The sequence below is a fragment of the Trichoplusia ni genome, chromosome 11, assembly GCF_003590095.1.
Source record: "Trichoplusia ni isolate ovarian cell line Hi5 chromosome 11, tn1, whole genome shotgun sequence".
NCBI lineage: Eukaryota > Metazoa > Arthropoda > Insecta > Lepidoptera > Noctuidae > Trichoplusia > Trichoplusia ni.
Window position 1 is genome coordinate 2,256,561 of NC_039488.1, and position 19,309 is coordinate 2,275,869.

General features: G+C 34.5%; 1 protein-coding gene across 4 annotated transcripts in view; it reads right to left on the reverse strand.

Annotated features, from left to right (window-relative positions):
• The window catches only part of LOC113499098, a 268,950-nt gene that overhangs the window by 220,980 nt on the left and 28,661 nt on the right, over window positions 1-19,309 (reverse strand). For all 4 annotated transcript variants that reach the window (XR_003401064.1, XM_026879454.1, XM_026879453.1 and 1 more), the window contains exon 2: window positions 2,576-2,617. The gene's annotated coding sequence lies outside the window, so the exon portion shown is untranslated. The remainder of the gene's footprint in view (window positions 1-2,575; window positions 2,618-19,309) is intronic.

Genomic DNA, 19,309 nt, shown 5'->3' on the forward strand with positions numbered 1-19,309 from the left:
AAACATAAAACGGAACGTGTTTTGTTATGTCTATATATTTATTTTCTTTCATTTAATTTTCGCCTATTTTAAACATAGAAGAGGAACAATAAAACTTTTGGAAGATTAAAATGAATTCACGTTTAACTCTAATAGAGTTATGATTTTAAATTATAATTAAATCCAAAGATCAATAAGATCGCATTTAACATAAAATAATTAACAGATATATGTAACAAGATCAAAAGGTACGGGAATAACTGGGGATGAGACATTAATTATTTAGGCTTAATTCAGCAGCGGTCTTCAATCTCTTACGTGCTAAAAGACGCTTGTGATCCGGCATCCGAGACGCATCTTGACTTCTTATTTGTTCTTGTTGCACTAATAGCTCGTAAATATTTCAGCGGACACACATGCGCCTTCAGACAAATGGACGCTTATAAAATATATGTGCCTTGTCACTTTTAACATTCCCATTCGTTACGTTTACGAAGACTGAAATAACAATACCGGGACTACGGCCCCGGTTTTAAAAGTCGGACGGAAACGTTCTAGCCATCCATCACTTTTGGCCAGCACTTGACAAATGACAGCTGTTTAAGCATACTTAACAGGCGTTTAAACAATAATGTAATGAACTGTTATTGTAAAACGAAACTTGCTACGCTATCGGTGACCGTTGCTTATGGACTCATTAGGCAGTCCTCGGAAGGGTGCGACTTGATAATGAAATATGTGGCGAATTCAATTAGTAGTAAAATTTATAGATGATTTTTTAATGTCCGGAATATTTTTAATAGAACATCCAACATAAAACTATATAGAACAACTCGTTGAAATTATACTACAAATTTTAGAAACAAAAATAGTAAGATAAACGTGTAACACCTAAATCAAGCAACACTAAATCAAACAAATAGAGATGTTGAAAAGTCCCACTAAAAGAATTTTAACAAATAATAAGTGGGGAAATCTGGTGAACACGATGTCACTGGAGACAAGGTGGGCGTCGACGTCACTCGTACCTCATTCGAGACGCCCCAAGTGGGATTTTATGGAGCTCCGGATTTAGCGTGACACGTCTGCCCCGCGCGTCGTACGTACTGACATTAAAAAATAGGCCAGATAAATGACTGTACGTCTATACAAAAGTGCCATACTTTGAGAGGGGTATTTGTTTATTTTACAGCTTGTAAATGTTTGAGAATTTTGGCGGAAGACAATTCTTCCTGACACATTCATTTTATCAGACCGTTTTGGTACCATCCTTCATTGGCTCATCTTTGTACCAATGCTGTGCAGTTCTTTTGTTTTATCTATCGTGTGCTGGCGAAACGGTGTTGTGACTTTGTGTCTGTTGACACAATTGTCTTCATCAATGGTCGCTAAGGTCTGCAGGATCACATCGCGTCGCGACTATGAGAAAAGTTCCTCGCGAGACGGGGGATTTATTTGTCAACTTTTGGCTGATAAAACTTAGTTTGACGTTTGATTGTGGGGTCATGCCCGTTCCGGGTTCCTCACAGATAAGTTTAGGGCCGCTCCTTTTCACTCCAGATTAAATTCTCTTAGTTCTATTGACTTTACGAAAGTTCGTTTTATCATTTTTGTGTAGCTCACTCGTCTAAAATAATTGCACAATATAAGCCGAATACTAAATCGTATGTTTAAATAGTCTTCTACATAATTGTTTGAAATAACACTTCTATTTTATTGCTTGAAAAAAAGATTGGGCAATTATCTTCAAATTAGTATCTAAATATCCATTTTATTTCCAAGAGAATTAGTTGGATTTAAATGCAAGCTAAATGGCAAAGATTAAGAGCTACGAAAAGCAATTTAGATAAACTATTGCCAACAATTTAATTCTAAAAACAAAAGACCTCTTGGTATATTTAAACTTTTTCCATCAAGTAAGTTGGACAACAAAACTTCGTAGACAAGAACTCGATTCGGCAATCAAGATTAATTTGTTCTGGCAATGTAACAAAATAATACGTATTAATACGGACCACCCCCAAAGTTCAAAACAATATTTTACACTCAGTTAACGATCTATTCGGGAACTTGTGTGAGATGTTGTTCGTTCGACGGTTTGCTTCGTCGGTGGGAGTCAACCTCAAAGGAATGCCATAAAAGCTCGGAAGTTGACAAATCTCCCGACGTTATTTCTGTACTAATTAGGGGCGGGGGCGTGGGCGATGTCACTCGAATGACAAACTAACACGTACCCACGATCCCTTCTCGGGGATAAATTCATTTGTTGATCACTTCTAGCTATTGGTGAGCCCTAAAAAGTGAAGTTAAGCGATCGCATTTGTTTTAGTTGTCACGTAGGACTTAATAATAATGTCGACACACGTTGAGTTTATATTGAGATAATTATCTTATGATTTTTTGTTGACGATGAATACGTGTTGCTATGTCAACTGAACTTTGTAAATACGCCCATTCCTAGATACACACGCCCGAAACATTAAGGATATATATTTAAATATTCATAAAACCATCTTCAACGACTATAAATATTACTCTGTTGCCTTTAAATTATGGAAAGTTAGAAATATTTTTTATGCAATGTGTTATATCTCACCTGGTTCAAAAGCCGAAGGAGGGAGCCAAGCGGGTTAATGATCTGAAACAAATGACAAACACGTTTTACATTAATTAAAACATTCTTCATCACCCCTTTTGCTGCCCTAATCAAATAGGCCGACTTTGGACTTCATTATTCATAATAATGTATATCTCTATGCTATATTGTGTATATTTCACTTTTATCACATCGTACTGAACAATAAATTCATTAATTAAGATATACATACATTATACGGAGTCAGAAGGCCACGTCAGCTCATGTCAACGAGTCGACTGCATTTAAAATTTATTTTCACGAAAAACCGTACCAATTTTAAATTCATTTAAATTAAGTTACATTCATTAACACATTTCAGCTATCCCTTGACGGCCCCAGTGCAGCTTAAAGCAAATTATTTGTATTGATAGCAGATAATTAACAAGGTAATTATTTTAGGCTTATCTGTTATGTGCATTGTGGATTTCTGGCCAAGTGATCATTGTACTGTCTGTTGCATTTTGGCGGCTAATGAGTATTTGATATACCTATTGAGTTAGGAACTTTAATGTATATTAAATGTAGTACAAATATAATTGGCTTTGAAGAAACTAAATTAATTGTTTTTCGACTAGTAAATATCTCTTCTTAAACTTGTCTCTCCATAAATTTGTCTGTAACAACCGTTGATTAGCCCTGATCACAATGTTTGCTATAAGAGAATCAGAACAGCAACAGAAGTACCTACATAACTTATCTGTGCAAAAACAGCAACAAAAGTACATTATCTGCGTAAACAAAAAGGTTTGAAGAGAAATAGAATGGTGACGGGAAGACAGAGATCGGGGCCCTCGCCAATAAGATTCCGTTTTTACTCTTGGCTACGGAACTCCAAAAACAATAAACAACAAATTAACTCTAATAACAAATTAACTCTTTACTTTATTCCTTATAACTGTCTAAACTAAACATTATATGACATATATCAGTTTGATAAATGCTGTATTAAAATTTCCTTTACCACCCAGTAAGTAAAATAAAATACAACCTATTTTAATCCCCAGAAAACATTACACCCTTCGATTTAAATACACATTCGCTACGGTTTTTCAACCTTCCTACCGGTAGCCAGAGTGTTTTTTTTACAAGGACGACCATAACCGGTTCAAAATACAGTAGACAACATGTTTATTAAAATAAGACACTACAAAAATGAGCCTTAATCCTATTGTGTAGAGTTGCTTTTGTTTTTCAAATTGTAAAAGAATGTGTGGCTGACTGTACTAGCCCATTCCCACACTGTTTTTATCAGATCTTTTAAAATTGGAGTCTTATTTCGGCTTAGTTAACAGTTTTCTAAGCTTTTTATGCTATAATTAAACGTCTCGAAAAAAGCTTAATTTGACACTTAGTCTAAAGTCAGGGGTGAACAACATTTGGATATTTTTACGTAGTTAAAAAATGTAAACAATAAGTGTTGTGTGTTCAATTTCGTTCTATATTCATACTTTTAATACCATTGCCAATAAAGTCTTATTTCATCGTAAAAAGTTAAGTCGTTTTCGAGATTGTGCTTGTCGTGTACCTTTTACTATAACATAGATTGTTTATAATACCTCGTAACTTAAGTAGCCATTATTTATATTCATCGAAGTAAGCATGCGAGTAAATAAATGTTTGCCCATCGTATAGACTTTTCTGTAGCCGTATATCAAATGTAACAGCTTAGCCTACTCATGCAGAATTAATTATAGCTATGAAATCACGACTTAGATATAAAAAGCACGCAATACTTAGTTAGCTATAAGTTAGAAAGTTTATTGCGATAATAGGATTTCTAGGAACTTTTTTAGTGCGTCGATAAAATTAAAAAAATAAATAAGAGTTAATTAATGAAATATTTTTTTTTGTAATTAATAAAGTATCTTCATCATGATATAGCTTGACCATTAAATACATATTTTGACTTTGCCGTTCTTAAATATCTGTCGCGAATGTCCTTGAAGAGAATTGGTAACCTAAAATTAATTGACGACGTCTTGGTATTCCACTATTCATCACTGCTACCTTGCGACTTTGTCAAAGGCTATTGAATGCAATAGTATTTAATTAGAGCCATAAAATATACCTAGCAGGTACTTCTTTGTATTATCGAATACCTTGTATTTGTGCGAAAATTTATTCTCGCTAAAAGAAAAAAGATAGGTGGCTACTTTCTTTTCAACAACGTCAAATTATGGAGGATCTCCAATCATAAACCGGGAGCAAAATTACGATAATATCGTTCAATTCAGTTCATTTTTTCGTTCATTCAAGTCCCAGCTTATATTATACTCGTTCGTTCAGGATTTGTGAATGATTATAAATCTTGATTCCTGTGAGCGCTTCTGATTAAGTTCAGCCGGTACCGTCGGCAACAAAATTCTTTAAGCTAGTAAAATTTAAACTTAAAATATGATGAAGAACTGAAATGTTTCTATTGAGCATGTTTCCAATAGGTTACCGTGGACGTTATTTAGTTTCTAGTGGCAAGAACAATAATTCATTTGTTTTTAGACGATTGGTAATCTTTGTTCTGAATGTTTGCTGCTGGCGGTACAAGGTTATGTTCCCACTTAAGTTCGGAGAACAAAGGATAATTTTCGCTTATTACGGGAATTACTTTAGTGCATAAGTAGCCGGTAGCTTTGTTTGTCTGCGATATTACCTATTATGGTAAAAAGCTTAATAAGTGAACACTTTTGGTCAATGAAAACAGACTGACAACTTTCACGGCGAATTTTGTTCATGTTAATAATTTACTGATACTTGTACCTGATAGATGTAAGTTACTGGTTTAAGATAACATAAGAACAGAACTATACAACGCTCTTATTGAGAAATACAAGTCTAAATACAGACATGGAAAAAAGACATAGAGTTTGGACTGTTTTTGTTAATATATTTTTTTTTAAAATAAAAGAATTTAAGAACGATAACTTAAAGGTTCTTAATATCTAATTAAGTCTTGCTCATTACGACGGGTTTCTGTATTGAATCGCTTAGTTTGTGACTTAGAAATTAATTAACGAGAACCAAGTAATTAGAGTGAATGCTTATAAACGTTATCGAAAGTACACGAAATGATTTAAGTCTTCATTTTGAAAAAAACCTATAGAGCAAAATGTTAGGATCTCATTCATATTTTAAATAAAACCAAATTCCCCTTTTAATACTACTAAACCTCTGTTATTTACAAATAATTTCTTTTACTCGAGGTATTTAGATTCCAGGGAAATTTAATTTGGTGGTCCTGAAAAAAGGTCAGTTTATAATAAAACCTTTTTGAATACTATGTATGTAGAGTTTCGGTCTCCGTTCATAATCCCTAGACTCACAACAGATAATTTGTGTGCCTAATATAAATTGTGGACATGCCAGCGGTTTGAATGATATTTTTTAGTTTTTCATGGATTATGAATGATGAGACCTAAAATATATTATGCACGTTTAGGCATACATGAGTTTACTTTAAAATATTGGTTAGTCAATAATAATCAATTTCGTTCCATTTTGTTTTTAATCCAGGGCGCTAAGGTTGTTGATACTTATACGCATCCATTTTCTTATTTAAATTAAATAGTTTATTCTGTAAGTACCTAAGCCTATATCATCACTTTTAAACTTTGTTTTTGTAAGAACGTTGAAGTCGACGTTTCCCAACTTTTAATGTATATATAAATGTATTTTTTTTATCTTTGGTGGTGTTTAGTTTTCTTCCTTAATTTTTTTGGTCAGTTTTCATTTTATCATCATATGCTGCCAACTACATATTCGCCTCATAAAGAACCCGAAAAACCCTTCTCATAAATTTACCTCATTTATCATGGCTATAAATACCGCTTTTTCTAGTAAATTAAACTTGTACAATAAGGCAACAATTACACATGCATGATAACAATCAACGTCGACAATTCAGTCACAAGGATACTTCACTACCGAGAGTACAGTTCATTAGATCTAATTGCGACTGTTGCTCTACCTGTCGGATGTCATTTGAAGCAGTTCTCTTTATAATAAAGCCTTTTTAATGAAACAATTGTGATACAACTCTTGTTAAATGCGTTGTTTTCATATTTATATTTCTAAGCTGAGGTTGAGAGGGTGTGTGTTTGAGTGTGAGCGTGTGAGATTGTATGTCTGTTTGCGTTGACTTTGTGTGTGAGTAACAGTTATTGGAGTAATTATTTTTATAGTGAAGATTGCCAACTTGGTCGATTGACCCAACAATGATTATTTTATTATTTTGATATTCCATCCAGGCTTTGGATGATATACATTTGATATAAAGTTAAGAGGTAGTTCTTGTAAAATGCTGGTATTTCGCTGCAGTTAGACTGGAAGTTGACCCCACCATATTTGGAAAAAATGCTAGGACGATGATGATATTTAGCCGACCTAATTTCTTTCAATGCCATTGCTTTCAACTTTTGTAAGTCTAAAAACATCTGCCTTCCTAAAATACCTTATTACTTTGAACCACACAAACTTTGCTCTCCATTTCATAAAGACAGCATGTTCCTAAGGTCACTGAATTAATTATAACGAAGCCAGCTTTTGTTAGTTAAAGCTAATATTAACTTCAACTTGTCAGTTAAGACTTTATCGAGATGAAGATAAGATCTGTTGCGATTATTCGTTAAGCATCACTCCATTAAAATTGATTATGATATTGATCTGATTTTTTAATCAAAACGGATTGAACTAATTGTGAAAGATGTGGCTTTGTGGAACAGCTTTTTAGTTTTTTTTCTTTTTAATACGCTCTTTTAATATACAATTATATCAGTTGCAGAATCATTACTTGTTTTACGGGATTATGCATAGAAACTAGTCATAATTTCAATCTGATTTTTTATGTAATCGATCGTGCTGTCTTTGACTAAAATACAATTATATTTTTCGATGTAAGAAGCTTTAGGATTAAATTAGAAATCATTAAACAGTTTAAGATATTTTAACCGACATTCTTTCACTACTAACATTCTACACACGCGAAACATTCTATTTAAGTACTTAATGACTTGTATTGTGTAGGTAGTTACAAGCATCGTCTACAAAAAAGGTTATAATACAAGAAGCTGTCTCAGTTCGGCCGATAGCTAATTAACTGAGTGTATGCTCAGTAGGAATTAGCTGCTCAATTAGAATCACATTACGTGGAACAATTTACCGCTAACCGGTCGTGGGGCGCCCGATGCGCTTGGAATAACAAAATGGCCGGTTAAACTCTCGGTACGCATGAGATCAAGAAGGTTTAGAATTGTCAATGTGTTATTACAATAAATTACTGCTTTTGTTCATAAAATTATAAGACTGAATATGAAATTAAAGTAGTTCTAAATTAATTAGGAATCCAAAGGTTGTACATCTCTGATATGGTTTGCGAATCAGATATTCGACATCTTAAAAGAAGAATACTGTCATTTTTAATTTGATTTGACTTTTAATTTGACGGATTTTCAACAGCTGGATTTTGTTATTCTCATTATAATGGTAAGTACACAGTGGAGCAATAAAGTGCATAAAACTTTACATCAGTCTTCAAGGTTTACAATGAAAATATAAAAAAGTTGAAGCCTTTAGGGTACAATTAAGTTGCAATGCTTTAGCGACAGGTGACTGGAAAGTCTTTAAAAAGATTTTAAACATTAGTGGCTTGAAATTGGCAGCCTTTGGCTATCATTACATAACAATTTGCTTTGCGTATTTGTTGCGGTTTACGCTAAATGCCCTGAGGTAAACGAAGTACTTAGCTTTGCACTCGTAGGTAAATGAAAAACGTGTTTATGAATGAATATGTCAAAAAACTGATAGATAGAAATCTGTACTATGAAAAAAAAAATTGTGGTATTATTTTGAAATTATTGACAAGATTTATTTTATTATACCTAGTTATATGAATATTTACTATTCGATATTTTACTTGTTACTTCATCAATAAGCCTGTTAAAGTTTACTATTGTTTTCTTAGTATTAAGTCTCAACAGGGTCTTTGTTCAGTACTTAACTTCAGAAATTAGTTATTTGTCTGTGTGGCCAAAAGTAATTATTCGAAACATTAAATTTTCTCGTGTTTACCATACCCCACCGCAAAACATCGGAGTCGTGAAACCGCGTGAACTTAATACAACCAAATTTTCCTCATAAATAAATTTGTTCAAGTTGCTTTTTATGCGTGGGTTAAATAAGAGTGTTTAGAAGATAAATGTTCTAAGTTATACCGCATTCAACGTGTTAAAGTCTGCCTCTTATAACTTTAGAAGTTTTAAACTAAAGGTCGTAAAAGGCCTAAAACAAAGATTACATCAAAGTAAATGTCAAAAATACATAACAAAAACACAATAAAAAAAACATTTTGATACGACGCCCCGTCCTTGTTATCACATTACTAACTCTATGGTGCAATCAGTGGAACTTATTGGTGAACATCGCAACCCGAAAATCGTGATCGGACCACCCACAGCCGCTGTGAGAAGGCAAATGAAATAAAACAACGATAAATAACAGTGCCCTCGCATAATTGATCACAAATTAAAACTCGCGCCGCGTTCGAAATGTTAAACGCCGACATCGCAGAAAGCGAAATTAGTATCTGCATACACGGCCCACGCACATTCGCGCACAACAGGGCTGCCCCTTGGGAACCACTTAGGAATTTCAGGTAGCTGTTTTGATTTGTGCTCCGAGAATTTAATGCGACATTATACTGTTAAACATTCGTTCCCAGTAGAATTGCAAAGCGTCATTTATAAAGCTTGTACCGTGGTTGTTTAGTTAAGTAATCTGGTCAGTCTCAAGCAATCGTTGGCAAACGATGCGTTTATTATTCTCATGAATATTTACCGTGCATAGCTCCGCTTAATAAAGGCTTGCTAACCCTAACAGCTTCACACACTCGCATTTTACGACGTCAAACAATAGCCGGCAACCAGGACAATATGTCACTAAAAATAAATGGATTTTGTTAAGACATTCACAACATTTTATTATAAAAGCCGCTTATTGTTTTCGAGTGTTAAATTGTTAAACTATAAAAAGGATGTAACATTTAAGTTCCAGGTTTCTTGTAAATGTCGTTATTCGTTTGGTGGAAGAACAATAATACGAAGTTATTTTGCACATTCGATTTTAAGACTTTTTGATCAGGATAAAGATTTCGAGAATATAAAAGTAATAAAACTATCCATATAACATCAGTCGAATCCCAATTCTGGAAATAAATTCTGAGAAATCTGATTTCATTCTGTATTTCTAGCGAAGGTAGAGCGCTGAGCTCTTCGGTAATAAAATATATTTTTAGTACTTAAAATAATAAAGATTTTGAACAAAACTTTCAAACCCTTCAGATCTAAACCGAATATAGGTAATATAAAAACAGAATACAGGTTTATTTAAGATCCGATATCAAGTGTTTTAATCGAATCACGAAATGGACTTTAGCATTGAGCGCTTAATATACCTACATAAAATGAAACGTTCCTTTGCAAGTTACAAGATGCTTCCTCTTGAAATTAAATTTGGAAATATTAAAAACCAATTTTCAAAAGATAAATCAAAATAGAGTTTTGGTCTTATTCAATGAATGGGAAACATTTTTTTTAACATTTTTTTCTACTAAACTCATTGCAAAGAAGAACTTATCAATGGTATCTATCTAAAAAAAAACAAGAAAACCATAATACAGGATGAACAAATCGATATAAGATCAGATAGGGCGCTATTGATCAATCTTTGCACGGCCACACTGAACGACCGACCAACGACATCTTGCTCGCATTAAAATTCATCGAAAAGTTGTCTAATACAGCTCTACGTGATGCGATTGCAGTATGTTAGCCCCGGTACTGGCTGAATATGAAAATTTTACATCGATTTAAGTCCATGTAGGTTATAAATATGTAATGATTTGCTAGGACATGACGCAGGCCTATACGCGGCCAACAGTGATGTGTTTATTTGCGCACCGACTACAAATTTGCGGACCTAATGTTAATCATTTGTGTATCTACGTCGTGTGTAGGGTGTTGTGCGGTGACTAATATCATGCGGATGTTCTAGATTTTATTGTTGCGTTGTTATACAAAGAAATGTACTGTTAGCGTAATGGCTAGATTTATGAACAAAGACAGGCTACAATATACAACAGTAAGGAGTCTTTTTTTCTGTATTTTAGGTACCTACTTTTGTTGAGTATTTAGTGTACAAAGGAAACGTGTCAAAGTACTACCGATCGTGATGTTTTACATTAATAACTAGAGTTGTAAAAACCGGACGTTCTTACCCCTTATCTCCAAGTAATAATATGTAGTTTTATTTTAGTTGTGTCCTTGTTGCGGCCACCGAGAGCATCATTCGCGTGCCTATCTCGCCTACAAATCACTACCTCACTAGAACTGCCAGATAAACATAATAAATTCAAAAAACAGTCTTAATCCGTTACGTTATGATTGGTTTTTGTACGCGTCGGGTAACAAAGGTACTTGCCTGAAGTGCCTTATTCTATGCAGTCCGCCAAGGCTTATCGTGCTGTGGCAATCTGCGAACACTATTTTGTTATTTTTGCAGAAGTAATGTAGATGAGGAAAGAAATATTACGGGCTTTGCCATTAAAAGGATATTTATGCCGGGCAATGTTTTCCTTAGTGTTGAAATTATTAATGGTGCATTTTCCCATTATTATCAAAGGAGAATGGGAAACTTACACAGCGCTTTCTTATAAATGGAGAAAATGTTATCTGGGAATCCTTTTTACCGTCTGTTACTGCGTTTATTTTTAGAGTTCCTTACTAGAATTAAGATACGGAGCATTTATTGAATCAGTGCAGACTGTCTGTCTCGTTTTCACGGAGACCATTTTATTTTATAAAAGCGCAAATAGAATGCAGCTCACAATGTTCCAAGTATTTCTAAACACGTTCTGGATTTAATTGGAACCCTTAAAACTAGTTATTTTAGACATTTCGTAAATAACTTCTGTTTTATATAATGAGTGTGTATATACCGTTGCCTTTTAAGTAGTAGAGTTTTTTTCTAGGCACCGCATTACTTCATTATGGGGTTTCGTACTTTAGGTCTTTTTTGAAGTCATAGACGGGGGCTCAGTGTCAAAATGTAGAGAGTAAAGTCGGTTTCATAGTTCCTTTCACGTTCTAAATCTATCCATTATAAAAGTTTAACGGGTTCATTACATAAATTCATAAAAAGGATAATCACACTTCTATTCAATAAAATATCATCATCAAATACAATCATTCCAGTATTAACCGTATTAAGTCATAATTTAACCCCTCCTATCAAAATTATAACTGGAATTCACCTAATTATTTAACTGAAACATTATTCATTGGCTTTAAATATTTATCAATAACTGACTCTATTGATATATTTCATTATCCATCAATCTAAAATTTGTATTAAATGTAACAAATTATATTAATATTCATCTCTTAATACAAAAACCGTTAAACAGTGCGAATGGCCAAATTATAACTGCTTGAAAAATTTTGCTTCGTCTTATTAAGTCACTACTCTTTTGTTTCAACTACCTACTTATAATATTCGCGGTGTTATCAAGAATAGGAACTATTATCCCTTCACTATAATATGTTCTCAATCTCAAATCTTCATTATAATATATGTTTTTTTAGGTTTGTATGGACATATCAGTTTAAAATACCAGAAAAGCTTTAAATAAAGACTTAATTCCTTAACTTCCTTAACCATTGTTAAGGAATAAGCTTTGCAATACGATATTGCAAAGCTTGCGAACTTAACACAACTTCTAAAAATAATACAATTGCACATTTGCAGATTTCTTGCATATTCAAAAAAATTAAGTATTCCGAAAGCAGACTTTCCAGGAATAGCAAGAAAAAGGAAATCATTTATTGAAACAGAATAATAATATTATATAACGTATTACATTACAAAGGCAGCATACTTACAAAATATTATTCAAAACACAATTCTTTAACAAGAAGACAATTACCGATACGTGTTAGGTAATACGCTTCATTAGAAACAATTGAATTACTATTCTAGAAACATCAAGTTGAATTGCCCACATCCTCCCTTCAATACTTCCACGAATCGACTGTATACATATATGTGTACGTAAATATGAAATACCGTTTTGTATTCACAACAGACTTGCAGCGCGGTCAGTCAGGTACCGGTCTGTTCTGTATTAAAGCATTTAGGACGTTCGATTCCCTGTATTTAGATTTTAACTCGGTATATTGGGCTTGCTGCAGAGCTTATAAATGATTCGTGCACTAGCTTTGAACCCAATGGACATAAATCTAATATTTCCGTGATTTACTGTATGTTGCAGAAATTCTATTGTTACGCTGCCAAAGCGATGACAAGGATGCGATACAGTTTATATTTAATGTGTGTTACGACTAAAAATAACGTGATTGTTTGTTGATTAAAAAATAAAAATGATAATAAAGGAAACATCTGTTGTACTGACGTTTACCATATTTTGATCGATAATCACAGGTTACCCATCACACAAATCTGCAAGATGCCAGATAATTACGGTCCCTTAAAAATAATTCATCGTTTAAATGTAAGTTACAATGCGTTGTTTTTTATTACCTGTGCACACTACGATCGTGTTCGCGGTGTTCGTACCTCACATCACCTTACAATTACAAGCGCCTACAAGCGCGCACAACAAGCGCCTTTGTTCAGTTACCACAGCATTAGTTTTTGTCTCGGCCCACCGACAAAAACGTTAACGGGCTCAAAGAGTCCGCAACAACCGTCAGACGTCGGTTAGTAACGAGATGTATCAAAACATGTATACAAATTGTACAAACAAATCAACATTAACCTCTCGACCCCAGAACTGAGATCCTCACTCAAGATTACATCTTCGCTCAGCCTCGAGGGCACTTACTGATTTATTTTATTATGTTAATAGAATCAAATTTAAAATTAATTCGGGAGATGAAAAAGTGACTGCCGCTTGTAATGATTAAATACGCTTCAATTCCCTCTCTCTTTTTTTCCACGTAGGTAAAAAGTACGTTCGAAACTTTTATTCAGGGTCGAAGAGCGAGTGATTTTAACGAGCTTTTATTCGCCGACTTTTTATTCCGAGTTAGAGAGTGTATTTTTATGAAACTAATGAATGTCAAAGAGAACTTAATTTACTTTCATACGATCGATGGCAATTTTTTATTTTTTATTTTCTGTCTCGTTTTCTAACATAAAAATGTTCACTTTGTAGCAAGGTTGGCGTAAAAACTCTTTGTAAGCTTATGTATAAGATACGTGAGTAATATATTTTACGTTTGACACTGTTAAGCTGATGACGGTCACCTCTGTAATGTCTCGTGATGTCGGAACACGCACCACAAAATGCCTCGCATTAAGCTTATTTGAAACTCGATCATAAGTCAATTATAATCGCATTATGTGGCGTCTGCGTAAACCGTGCGTTAAATTTAATTAAGAAACGTTGCTTCCGAAAGAAAATTGTCGGTTCACGAGGTAGCGGCGCGGCGCAGACGCGGACAAGGGAATTATTCGAGGCATCATAAGTTATACGCGTGGGCATATTTAGTCACGGCTCGGGTACGTCCTACAGTAACTATAGCCGCTTAATAAACGTGCTTATAGCGTGTTCACGTCGAAACTATTCCTCTCGTGGAACCGGTTCCGATGCACCGCGAGGGTCACCACGTTATAAACGCTTAGTGTGGACATGCCTTTATGTCTGTTGAGAATCGATGTCCGTGTTATTGACTGCCGAAGACCATCGGTGACTTGATTTTTTACCTGTACACGTTTGAGCGGTGTTAAATTCGATTTAAGAGACACTTGTCATAAACAGTTCTCACGGTGGAGTTATAGAAGTTTTTTATCATAAAGTTGTTTTCTTTGTGTTTTGTAAGTTTATCACATGGTTTCATTGCCCTCACATAAATAAATGAAAGCTCTGTTAATATGTACCCAGTGTGTTGTGGCCGGTCGAGTTGTTATTGTAGAATGATTTAGAACGCACACACGTAATGACCGCGCATCCATCATCGTCTATTTGTACCTATCAGAGCACACATTTCATTCTGTCGTGTTCCCGACTCATATAGCCGCAAATGGTAGATTGTAACCACTTAAACCCGCCGGGCGGCAACCTGTACTTTTATGCAATTAAAATTTATTAATTTCAGTCGAAAGCTTTTATTTTTACTGTTCGTTAATGCGACGCTGCCGGGCGGCCGCGTCCCGCGCCGCTGCAACAAACGCTCCGTTTTTATACGACATGTTATTGGAAAATTACATTTATGAATATTGGGTTTACACGTGTAATTGTATTTTATTGGAAACGTGCCAAAGGATTTTACTTTGAACGGAGTCAGCGAGTCTTTTATTTAGGATTTAAAAACGCTAAGTAGCGATAACAAAAGAAATCTTAAGAGACAAAAAGTGTTTAATCTTATCTGAAGATTTCTCATACTTTGTTATTATAAAAAGCGAACAGTTACGAACGAACTGAGAAGTGCTTTTTGTGAGACAGCGACGTTCATAATAAGCCGGTGGACTGACAAGCGTCCGCCTAAAATGGCCTGGCTCACGTGACGGCTGGAGAGCAGTCACCGCTGGCCGTTTTTTCCCCAATGTTTTTTCAAGCACAGGTGAAGCGGCAACCCACACTTAGTCGGCGTTAACCTGTAATCTAAATTCATTTCTCGATCCGACCCATGAGCGCCATATCTCTGTTTTTATTATAGGCCTCAAGCCCATTTGCAGGTTTTTTTACTCTAAACAAATTATCTATTATTGTGGAGAGTGGTCGATCTTATTATCGGACGACAAACAAGCGGCTCGGACTGGTCGGTCCCAGCTCGTCACAAAATATTGAAGTTTACACTTGAATTTTCAACAATAACGAGAATTGAGAACGTCGTAAAGCACCGTCTGAATCGATTTGCGTTCATTGAGTCGAATAATTGCAATGTTTCGTTCATTTCAAATTTGTTTTGTTACACAACGAAAGCGTTTCATTGTCTTTATTACGACGACAAAGGTTTGTTAAATATGTATTAGTCGCTGGTCTATGTCCCGCCGAATTACGATGCCCACGTATGAATTATTTAAAAAGTACATAGCCATAAAATATTCATTTATCGGTGGCCTCTCGTGAAGCTATCGGAGGGAGCTTTTTTACCTTGGCTGACCGTAAAATAATCTGATAGTCTATATTTTTACAAAACGTTTTTAGTTGCTCGTAAATACAAGCTTATCAACTCGTGTTTCATAATTGATCATAGTCAATTTTGATACCGTATTTTCTAGATATGTACACGTATATTTTTATACGGCAAAAAATATGTAAATGTGGACAGGAACAGAAAACAATTGTATTTTATTGTAAAAACAGTATTTTGATTCATTCAATGAAATGAAACATAAACCGTTTCACTAGACAATCAGGTCAAGTCTAAAATATTTGTCACAAACTGTTTTTTAAGAACGTGTCAGCTGCGTTAATTCAGCCAGATATTTTTAAACAGTTTAAATACTATTAAAATATTAAATCAAGTATTAAAAAAATACTCGATTCACATTCTTACCAACTTCACACAAGATTATGCGAAGGCTTTTAAATAACTGATGATGATGAAAATTATACCGACTTTTTGTCATTTTTGAGTGATTTTACAAAAATAATAACAGGACAAGAACTATTAAGTTAATGTATGATGGCCCGTGTCGATGGCCCAAGGAATCTTTCGGTAAAACAGTATTTTGGCTCAGTAATCTTTATATTATTATAAAGGTATCACTGGCACTAATGAGTTGTTCATCGTTTCCTGATGAGGTGCTAAATTCATGTATTTGCGTATATAACAGTGCCTTTTCTTGATCTTTTTCCTTCTTGGAATTCTGCAGTTTGTTTGGTTTACTTTATAAAAACCCCGGGGCAGTGGGGTTACTGTGGCCCCGGTACATGAAGCAAAGGAATTAACGTAGGTTTTAGTCAGTAGAATTCTGAGACTCTCTTGTGCTCATCCCAAAGCGAGTAAAGAAGTTATTTGATGGTTTCTTATTAGAAGAAAAATATTACTCTATTTGTGAAAGTACGTGTAATAGTCCATATTGGGTCTGACATGAATAAACAATCATATTTTATTGTTTTGTCTTTTTACTCATGATAATTACATTAACATTAGGTACTACTATTTTTAGTTAACAATGGTGACAACTTATTAGGTAGCTACTAATTTATTATCGTTGACTAGGTGGTCATCAGCGAGGCCATAAGTTTATAACTAAAGGTATTCTGAATTACACACACTTTAGTTACAATACGTGTTTAGGTTTCACGAAAATATTTCAATTAGTACCCGGAACTCGTGCAGGTTAAGCTACGCTTGGTACGGTCTGTCCATAGATGGGTTCCTATGTATGTCATAAAAAGTTCCTCGGTGAGGACGGACCCCAAGATAGTTGGGAAAAGGCTAGGACGTTATACATTCCTATTACCATTGACGTACGAAAATTACTGCAAACTTCTACAACATTCACCAAAAAGAATCAAGATGGCGTCACACATCAAAAGCCCGCTCAATATCCACAATGTTACAAGAGGTTCATATCAATTAGTCTCGGGTCTGAAGCGTGACACACGCGATGAGATCACCCACGATCATTTAACTATAATTATCGCTTTATTTATGTACCTAAATTGTTATATTGAATGGCAGAACAAGGACGTGGCGATACGTGATTTTTGACCTCCTACTTTTTACGATACTTACGTAAAGACTAAGAATTTAAAAGAAACTAGTATAAGTAATTCGATATATTAATTATTCTGTACAAGTTAGTAAGTAAAGAACAATTTGACTAACAACGTTCGTGAAATAAACGTTCAGTTTTGTTTGAATTCCTTTTGTATGAATCTAATATAAAAGGAGTCTTTGAACTGAACGTTTTATCGTTGTATATGTGGGAGTGAGATAGCGCGTTACACAGTGTAGAGCAGCATCTCTCTTCCGCACTCGCGATAGACGAAGCTAGTCCTACTCGTTTCAACTGCGAGATTTAATCGTCAACAAAACTATCTGCCCTCTCTCTTTCTATCAAGTGGAATCATTCGTTTTACATTAACCCTAAACCACATAAAAGCAAAATATTCAAAAGATGTCTATAGTCCGGAAAGAACAAACACAGACACACCCCTTAAAAGGGACATTGTTAAAATTTAATCAATTCATTATTCATCGAATACCGCGCTTGAATAGGTCATGTAAGGCCTATACTTACGATATAAAAACATAATAAATCAGCCAAGCAGTCACCACAGCACCTGCTCATGTCCATGACGCATTGATAACCCATTGTTATTGCTAACATTATTGTTATTCAATTAAACATTTTAGTATTGAGAAATGGTCTGAGGTAATCATGGGTTGAGTGGTTTGAATTTATTGTATGAAATAAAGTTCTTTTTTTTTCAGATCTTTCCAGATTGTATTTTACTGGATTTGTTACGTTGCATGCTTCTGTCAAATGTGTGATTGAACTGCTTGACTAATATTATTTTAAGTGTTGATAAGGTAAATATTTTTAAAACAATGCCAGCTTGTGAGGTCCTCGCATCTAACTAAAACAGAATTAAGATACATAAATTGATACTAAAAAAAATATATTTATTTATTTACTTCAACTAACAACGTACATAAAATAATAAAAGCCAAATTAAACTAAATGAATTTCGCGAACGATTAACATTAACGATGCTGTAATCAACAAAGTTATGATTATAAATCGGACAGTTAATTGTTTTAATACAATATTGCCAGTAATAAAATTAAAACGTTATTAAACCGAGCCTCGCTATAAAATAAAGTACCGGCTTAGCTGGGCAAAGATAACTAGTTTGTACTGGTTTTTCAATAAATACTCTTTACTTTTTATACTGTAACTACATATGGTGCGGGTTGTAAATACTTGTACATTCCACCTTTTAATAGACATCCATAACACGGCAATCAACTTCGATGAAACAAGGCAGAATATAAATTAAAGACTATTTGATACGTGGATATTAAGAAGCTGTCGGCAAGGATTATTTATACGAAAACAATTTTATGTGCGCAAACGTTGCAAGGAGGTTGATTAATGCGCGGGCGACTCGAACATACTCCGTAGTACTAACAAACTCAAGCAAGCCCCTGATTGGCTAGAAGCTGGTACTAAATTAACTAAGCCCACGCAATCCAGCTTTCTAACCAACGTGGGTAAGTAATCGCTAATTTGAGATGTTAAACAAAGCGGTGAATAACAAAGAATGCGCTCGACCAATCACCAACAACAATCAGTACGGGGCGTGGCCAATCTTTTGCTTTAATCTTTACACGCCGTTAACAAAGCCACGCTCGTACAATTCGCAAAGGAATGGAAAATAATTAACGCATTCAATGCTAAGATGCGGCCGCTTTTTTCTATAGAACCTCCTTATCTTTCAAAGGAATCGAGGTCGCCTGCATTTTAAATATATGTCAACGTGCTTTGACATATATTTAGACTACGAAGCACTCTACAAAGACTTATAAATGATTCATGTTTCTAAAATGTTTTAGGTACGCTAGAAGTTGAAAATAACCTGTAAGCATTAAAAGTTATGACTGTTCAAATGGATGGTAACAAGCACATAACTTTATCGTTACTGTCGACTTAATAAAACAGTAT